An 8,640-nucleotide genomic window follows, 5' to 3' on the forward strand; every position below is an offset into this window, starting at 1 on the left:
TGCAGCTGAAAACCTGTCACTAAATCTATTTAAAATCATTTATTTAAAAATGAGTATTTTATTTTAAAAAATTATATTCCATCCTTCCAATAAAGCTTGGGATAGCTAAAAGGAGAAGTGAAAATGTGACGAAAATCTAGAAGACAAATCACAATTATACAAATATGAAAACATAAACAAGCACTAATGTAATGCATATTATATATCAATGTGTGATTGATACGATTGCCAGCTCAGGAAATTCCTGGAGATTAAAGGACGGTGTCTGGGGACGGTGGCGTTTGGAGAAGTGCGGGAACTCAGCGGGGATATGAGCCCCATGCTCCGCTCCTCAGACTCACAATCCTGTGGGATAGCTTGTTACTACTAGTTTAATCCTTTAATTGTCTTTTGTTTTTATGCCCCCTGGCCTGAATCTTCTTTGCCTGTCAGAAAATCTACCACATGCTGGGATGAGGAAGTCTTAAATCATGACTTGAAAAATCTATTTTCTCTCTCTTTCTAAATTTTCTAACATCTCACCAGTCCTGATCTGGATGGATCAGGCTAGCTCAGTGGTTCTCAACCTGGGGGTCGAACGACCCTTTCACAGGGGTCGCATAAGACTCTCTGCATCAGTGTTCTCCATCTGTAAAATGGATAAATGTTGGGGTTGGGGATCACCACAGCATGAGGAACTGTATTAAAGGGTCGCAGCATTAGGAAGGTTGAGCACCACTGAGCTAGCTGGATCTTATCAGATCTTGGAAACTAAGGAATATGGACCCTTGGAGACCACACATTGGCAGGCAACAGCAAATCACCTCTTTTGCTCTGTTGTCTCTTGAAAACCCTATGGTGTTGCCATAAGCCACGTGCAATTTGATGACACTTCCTCACGTAAAATGTATTCACTGTTGGGGAAAAAGCGTAATGCATTTATTGGACAACCCAACCACACATAATAATGTGCAAGCTTTTGAGTCCCACAGAACTCTTCCTCTGGCCAGAAGTTGTCCTTTTGTGTAAAGTGTCATCAAATTTATTGTCGAAGGCTTTCACAGCCAGAATCACTTGGGTGCTGTGTGGTTTCCGGGCTGTATGGCCGTGTTCTAGCAGCATTCTCTCCTGACGTTTCGCCTGCATCTGTGGCTGGCATCTTCCAGAGGATCCTCTGAAGATGCCAGCCACAGATCTGACAATCAGGAAAAACCTAGCACCTGTCATCAAATTGCATGTGACTTATGGCAACACCATAGGGTTTTCAAGAGCTCTGGGCCCCCCTACATTAGGCCCATACCAGAGTGGTGGCAGCCAAAAGACGCCCCCCCCCCCCACCCGCGCACAATCCCACTTCTGAGACTTCTGTCCTTAGCATTGACAGGCAGTTGTCTAAAACAAATTTCCTTCCAGAAGGGTGAAGCCGCTTATGGAAATTACGGAGGTCCGCCGAGAAAGAAATCCATGGTTTAAAACTAAACTGCAAGGATTTATCTGCCGTTGTCATTAAGCTCATTATTTGCTGTCAGAAAGTATTCAGGCAGTTGTCAGCCGGTGCTAAATTTAGTCCGACTTAAAAATGTTTTCTTTTAAAAGCAATGTAATTCAGAGCTGGAAATGGAAACTGAGATCCACTTAGAATAGCAATTTCAGTTAAGCATGGATGCTGCTGCTAACCAACAACTAAAGAGGAAAATATATTTTGCTTGAAGGAAATAAGGGGGGAAGCCCGAACACTCTGCTACAAGAATATTTATCATAGTAACTGATTATTACTTTTGCTCCTTCCATGAAATAGGCTACACATTATACAGGTTCTTTTGTGGTTTAAATCAGAGGTTAGGGGATGTGAAAGCAGGTAAGAAAATGCTCCTTTGAAAAGTGAAAGTCATAAAGAGATAGATACTCTGTCAAGGTTGTCATTCAGGAAGTAGGCAGAAGAATTTTAAAATTTCCAGACTTCTTCTTCAGGTACTGTTCCTCTTTTCCTCTTTCTCCGCCATCTTGCTGACCTTCCTTGGGAGCACCGGAAGATTGGGGCCTGACTTTGGCAAGAGTCGAAGCTTTTTTAAAATAAAGGAACCGTACCCCTTTTCTTCAGTTATGGATTGACTCTATAGCCGGTGGATTTAAGTTGGCCGTTTAAATTCCCCTCCCCACTATTTGAGATCTAGATTTTCCCAGAGATGCTCCCAGCCAACCAATGAACCCCTGCCCCGAATCATGCCTGACTCACAAACTCAGGTGCTCTTGCAATGCGCAGGACCAACAAGAGGAAGGTGGTGCTGCCTCCCTCCCTAAACTATCCAGCAGACTCCACCTCCCACAAGCCTTTCAGGCTGTCAGAGGCATACGGAGAAGAAATGGTGCCCGAAGACAAATTGTCTCTGGTTGGCCCCCCCCCCATGCCTGGGGGGTGGGGTTCTACCCCACCACCGCTACCCACCTTGCTCCCGGCTCCCAGGGAGCCGGCAGTCCCTTCTGCCATCCCCTCCAGGGAGGCAGAAGAGACAGACATCTATCGGGGGTGGGGCTTAGGGAGCATGGCCATGACTCCCCAAGGCCCACCTCCAGGCTCTCCGGGGGCCCACCCTTTGCGCCCGGCTCCCAGGGAGCCGGCAGCTAGCAGTCCCTTCTGCCCTCCCCTCTGGCACTGAGTTATAGCACTGAGGTCGGGTGGTGGGGTTTGAGGAGGGCATGGCCACGCCCCCAAGTCGCCCTGGGGGCATAGCCACATCCCCCCTAAGCCCCACCCCTGGCCTCAGTGCTATAAAACAGGTGCCAGAGGCCGATAGATGGAAGTCTTTTCTGCCTCCCCAGAGGGGAGGGAAGAAGGAACTGGTGGCTGCCGGCTCCCTGGGTGCCAGGAGCAAGATGGGGGAAGCGGGGGGGGGCACCCTCAACCATGCCTATGTCGATGATGACATGGGTGGGGTCGAGGGCACTGGAAGACGACATCTTGCTGTCTTCTTCCTGGACATGTGGGAAGCCGATTTTGTGCCCCCCACATGACCAGGTTAGTGGTGCCCGGGCACAGAGGGCACCCCTCGTCCCCGGGTAAATACACCACTGCAGGCTGCAATCAAGGAGGAGGGCCAGGAAAGCTGAAGAGCCAGTCCCAGGCTGGCAGGGCATGATGGACAGCTTGCCAGCCTCTGGGAGGCTAGAGCTCAGAGCTCCCAGTAGGGAGGGAACCTCCTTAGAGGGATAAAAGGGAGTCAGAGAAAGAGGGAGGTTGGTTAGTGTGACGCAGGAGCTCAAGCTTGCAGGAGTGCAGTTAACTGCCTGTCAAAAGTAAAGAACTCACAAACAGAAGCCAGAGGCATGTCTTGTTTGATCCAAAAGGTTAGCTGAGCTCCTACGAGGCCTACACTGCAGGCGTGGCCAACAGAGGGGGCATTCACACACTCATATAGCTAATTTTCAGTACATTAGACAGGAAAACCATTCCGTTACGTTGGTGCTTGACCTTAGAGCTCAGTGTAAGCTCCCTGGGTTAGATCTTCATGACTGGCTCACATTCATTTTAAATCCCTGAAATAGGTTTCCATCAAGTTCTCTGTGCCATATCCTTTCTTTCCTTGACAGTTGACTTCCTCATCCAGCAGTCGTTTGATAGACTGGCATGTCAAACAGAAAGTCAGGATAGATGTGTCAAAGCTGTACACGGCTGTCAGAAAGACTTAAACGAAGTAATGCAATCTCCAGAAATTTAAAAAGCAGACTTCTCTGCATTATCCAATGAACAATGAATTGATTTCCAGTCTTCTCTTCGGCAATCCACCTAGTTTTACACATGCACACGCACGCACGCACACACGCACGCACACACAGATCAAGACACAAGAAACACGATCATCATTTCAAAGGCCGAGGTAGATGCTGATAAACAGAGGAAAAGACAAAAGGGGAAAGCTGCAATAAAAACAGGGTGGGTTTTGTTCCATAAATTATACTTTATGTGCGTTCAACCTTACATGTAGCATTGAATATTGCAAGAGTGGGCATTTTTTTTTTTATTGCAAAGATAATTGCGCTCAAGGATTGCACCGACACAAGAAAAACTTGTTCGTTTTTTAAAAAACCATGCTGAAGATTCATTGATGAGTGCATTAAAAAAGGAAAGGGGGGGGGGGTTGAGATGAGAAAAAGAAAAAGAAAGCCCCCTCCCAAAAGCTATCATGGAAAAATATTTTAAATATTAATATCATTTTTTAAAATAAATATGTAAATCATATCCCAAGGGGGGGGGGTTAAATGAAGCTTTGGAACAACTATCCATTGATTTAAATTCCACCTATGCTTCCTGTTCCTTTTTTTGCTTACTTATGAAGGGATTTTATTGGTTATTAGCACAGGTAGCCAAGCTAGATTCCAGTCCAGTAGCATCTTAGAGATGAAGCAAATTTTCACCTCCCCAAACCCCGCCCTCTTCAGGCTCCACCCCCAAAATCCCTAATTATTTCCCAAACTGGAGCTGGCAACTCTGACTTGAACAGAAAATACAGTGGTTTTGAATTATAACATACATCTTAAAGAACAGTATGTGACAGTCCAATCAAAAGTAAATTTTCAACCAACTGTGAAGTTTTCCATCGGTTCCCACTTAAATCTACTGTGACTATAGCCTGTCGCAGAAAAATACGTTCGTATATTCCTCTGCCCCAGAACTCAACATGCTGGACTTTCTTTGTTGTAGAATGCTCTGCCTGGGTCCTAGTGCCCACCTAGCCCCGCTTGGCAAGTATTGGTAACAGTCATTCAGTGACCTATAAATGCTCTTGTATCAAAGTACCATGTTCAATAATGCACAAAATAATGGTTTTGACAAAGGCAAGCACATAAAAATGAATGATAATTTTCACATTTGTTTGGGACTATATTCTAATGCGGAAACACACAATTTTCTCGACTGTTGCACCTCAACTGACTGTACTAACATCTTTTTCTGAGACAGTAGCCCCTTCCGCACATGCAGAATAATGCACTTTCAATCCACTTCCACAATAGTTTGCAAGTGGATTTGGCTATTCCGCACAGTAAAAATCCAGCTGCAAAGTGCATTGAAAGCGGATTGAAAGTGCAGTATTCTGCATGTGCGGAAGGGGCCAGTGTTTAATAATAAGAGTTAGTTTTTATGTCCTGCTTTTCTTTCCTGTAAGGAGTCTCAAAGTGGCTTACAACTGCCTTCCCTTCTCCCTACAACCGGCATCTTGTGAGGTAGGTGGGGCTAAGAGACTTCTAAGAGAACTGTGACTAATCCAAGGTCACTCAGCAGGCTTCTCGTGGATGGGTGGGGAATCAAACCCGGTTCTCCAGATTACAGTCCAGTGCTCTTAACCACTACACAACACTGGCTGTCAATTCCAGAAGATCAAAAACAATCAGCTAAGGTTCTAGACATGGCACAGTTCTCATGCCCCAGATCTTCTCTGTCGGCTACTGTAGGATGTATGGAGAAGCAGCTGTTGCTAGAGTTCAGGCTAAGAAGAGAGAAGAGAAGAAGAGTTTGGATTTATATCCCCCCTTTCTCTCCTGCAGGAGACTCAAAGGGGCTTACAATCTCCTTGCCCTTCCCCCCTCACAACAAACACCCTGTGAGGTAGGTGGGGCTGAGAGAGCTCCGAGAAGCTGTGACTAGCCCAAGGTCACCCAGCCGGCGTGTGTGGGAGTGTACAGGCTAATCTGAATTCCCCAGATAAGCCTCCACAGCTCAGGCGGCTGAGCTGGAAATCAAACCCAGTTCCTCCAGATTAGATACACAAGCTCTTAACCTCCTACGCCACTGCTGCTCCTAAATGATCAGTCCCCCTGGACAAAATGGCTGCTTTGCATCATGTACTGTATGGGGTATTTATGGCATTATACCTTCCTGAGTGCCCCCCCACCCCCACTCTGTCTTCCTCAGGCTTCAAGCCCAAATATTCAGGAATTGCAGAACCCAAAGTTGACAGTCTTAGCTGTAGCCACTTCAAGCAAAGCCCGTTATGGAATCTACGTGTAGCCCAGTAGGTGATGTCATCTTTGCAATAAAGCTAATAGTGGCTTCATGGGGTGGTTTGATGATGCAAAACCGGTGTGTGTGTGTGTGTGTCAGGGGGGAGCATTTGGGGGCAAAACATTGCTGTCCCATATGAGATATACAGTCCTTGGCAGAGGTGGGATCCAGCAGGTTCTCACAGGTTCCCAAGAGTAGGTTACTAATTATTTGTGTGTGCCGAGAGGGGGTTACTAATTGGTGATTTTGCCACGTGATTTTTGCCTTAGTTGCGCCCTCCTCTCAGCAGTAGCGTGCAGAACTTGAAGCAGTCTAGCAGGAGGTGCACCGGCGTGCGTGGCAGCCTGCGCCTGCATGCATTAGTTTCCCGCCCAAGGACTGGCACAGTGGCTGTGTTCTTGCCACAGCCCCGCCCAGGAATGCCCCACCCCTGGAATGCCCAGCCACGCCCCCGTTGTGCCCTGCCCAGCCCCATTGGCGCTATGCCACAGTTTGAATCCCACCACCATGGGAACCTGTTACTAAAATTTTTGGATCCCACCACTTGTCCTTGGGTTGTTTTCCAACAAATATGAGGACTGGTAATTTATAAGGTAGAACCTAGGATGAGCAAAGCCAGGAACACATTAATGTAAGCATTGATACACATATTTAAAACTGCAGTTTAAATTTCTTCGTTTGAAGTTCTAGTGATATCCCAAAGCACTTGTCAAATATTCAGAAACGCATTGGTGAAGAAAAAAAGAAACGCATTTGCGTTTTAAACTGCACACTTAATAGAGACATTCAAATGTGTGTGTGTTGGGGCATCAGATCCAATCACAAAACAAATGTGTCTGGTGTCAAGAATCTCCAGGGGAGATCTCCTCATCTAGTAGAGTGTGTTTTCCTGCATCGGGATGTGCGAACTTCAGAGCTATTATCTGCTTTCCTCTGCCATACAGCTGTACAAGGGTTGGTTATGTCACATATTAGAATCATAGAGTTGGAACGGGGCCAGACAGGCCATCTAGTCCAACCGCCTGCTCAATGCAGGGTCAGCCCTAGAGCATCCCAGACAAATGTTTGTCCAGCTGCTGCTTAAAGACTGTCAGTGAGGGGGAGCTTACCATCAGCCTAGGCGGCTGATTCCACTGTTGCATAACTCTTACTGTAATTTTTTCCCCCTAACACATGACTTTCCAGTCAGAACCTTTCTCCCTGTGATTTATACGCATTACCACAGATGCCTCTGCTCAGGATTGGAGAGGAGACCTTCTTCATAGCAACTGCGGTGGGGTATGAGGCATTTTACCCAATACACATTCGAAACTCACCCAGAATCAAGCCAGACAGATCAGGATGCCTTTTTTTTAAGACCAGAAGAAAATGTGATAAAATTGACCTGAAGGCACAGAAGAAAAAGAATAGGTTTCCAGTGCCAACTACCCTGTTTCCCCGAATATAAGACATCCCCAGAAAATAAGACGTAGTAGAGGTTTTGCTGAAGTGCGAAATATAAGGCATCCCCTGAAAGTAAGACGTAACAAAGTTTTTGTTTGGAAGCATGCCCGACGAACAGAACACAGAAAAATAAGACATCCCCTGAAAATAAGACATAGCGCATCTTTGGGAGCAAAAAGTAACATAAGACACTGTTTTACTTTCTGGGAAACACGGTAATCCATCTCTCTCACTCTCCCCTGGCTGATTCGCTAATCAAAGATCCATCTCAAAGTCAGGATTTGCATGCCTGAAGATCCCTCTCCAAACACCCATCATCCCAGCAGATGGAGAGCTGGACCTCAGCCAGAGGAAGGCCAAAATAAAAGATATCATCCAACAAGAACCCTTTTGTGTCACAGTGAGGTCAGAAAAGGATTCTGGATGGCTGCACCGCTTTGCATTTAGATGAAATTCTCAGCAGGAAATGGGAAGGGTGGGGGGGAAGCCAAGTACGCAAGCCCCCTTGCTGTCTGAGTTCTTTGATAGCTCAGTGCCAGCAGGTAGGTGGCTAAGAACGAATTAGCTTGAGAAAGGAGAACCACAGATGTGACACACACTTTGATTACTTACCTAGGCATAAACATGTACGCACTCCTGTCCCTAAAATGGGGCTGTGCTTGCTAGGCAGACTTTGGCCCAGTCTCTTGAGCACCACCATTGAAGCTTACACACAGGTGACTATTTCAAATGAGGGATTTCTTCTGTAGGATGTTATTCTTACTTTCCATACATTTGTGCAGAAAGGGCCTAAGTCTTTCATTCCTTTTTCCCAGTATATATATATTTTGATTACCCCCTTCTTCCCTACTTCAGACCCTCTGTACATGTGCATAGCTCCACCTCCCATGGCAGTCATTTTGTGTTTGGCTCCACCTCTTTCAGCAGCCATTTTGTGTTGTTGAAAGTTGTACACAGCTGCATGCTGAGCGAGCTGCACACAGCCTAGGCAGAGATAAGTACCCTGTCCCGAGCCTCAAAGGAAAACTTTTTAAAAGTAGCCGCTAACGAAAACGTGACAACACGAGAAAACGTGAGATCTTGCAAGAACTTGAAAACATGTAAAAACGAGAAAACGATAACCGATCAGAAAGCAGTGGTGGACGTGTTACCATTCTAACGTCATGACGTGATCGTGTCATGACGTGATCATGTTTTTTGCGAGAGAAAAAAAGGACCCA

Source organism: Sphaerodactylus townsendi, linkage group LG01 (assembly GCF_021028975.2).
Source record: "Sphaerodactylus townsendi isolate TG3544 linkage group LG01, MPM_Stown_v2.3, whole genome shotgun sequence".
Taxonomy (NCBI): Eukaryota; Metazoa; Chordata; class Lepidosauria; order Squamata; family Sphaerodactylidae; genus Sphaerodactylus; species Sphaerodactylus townsendi.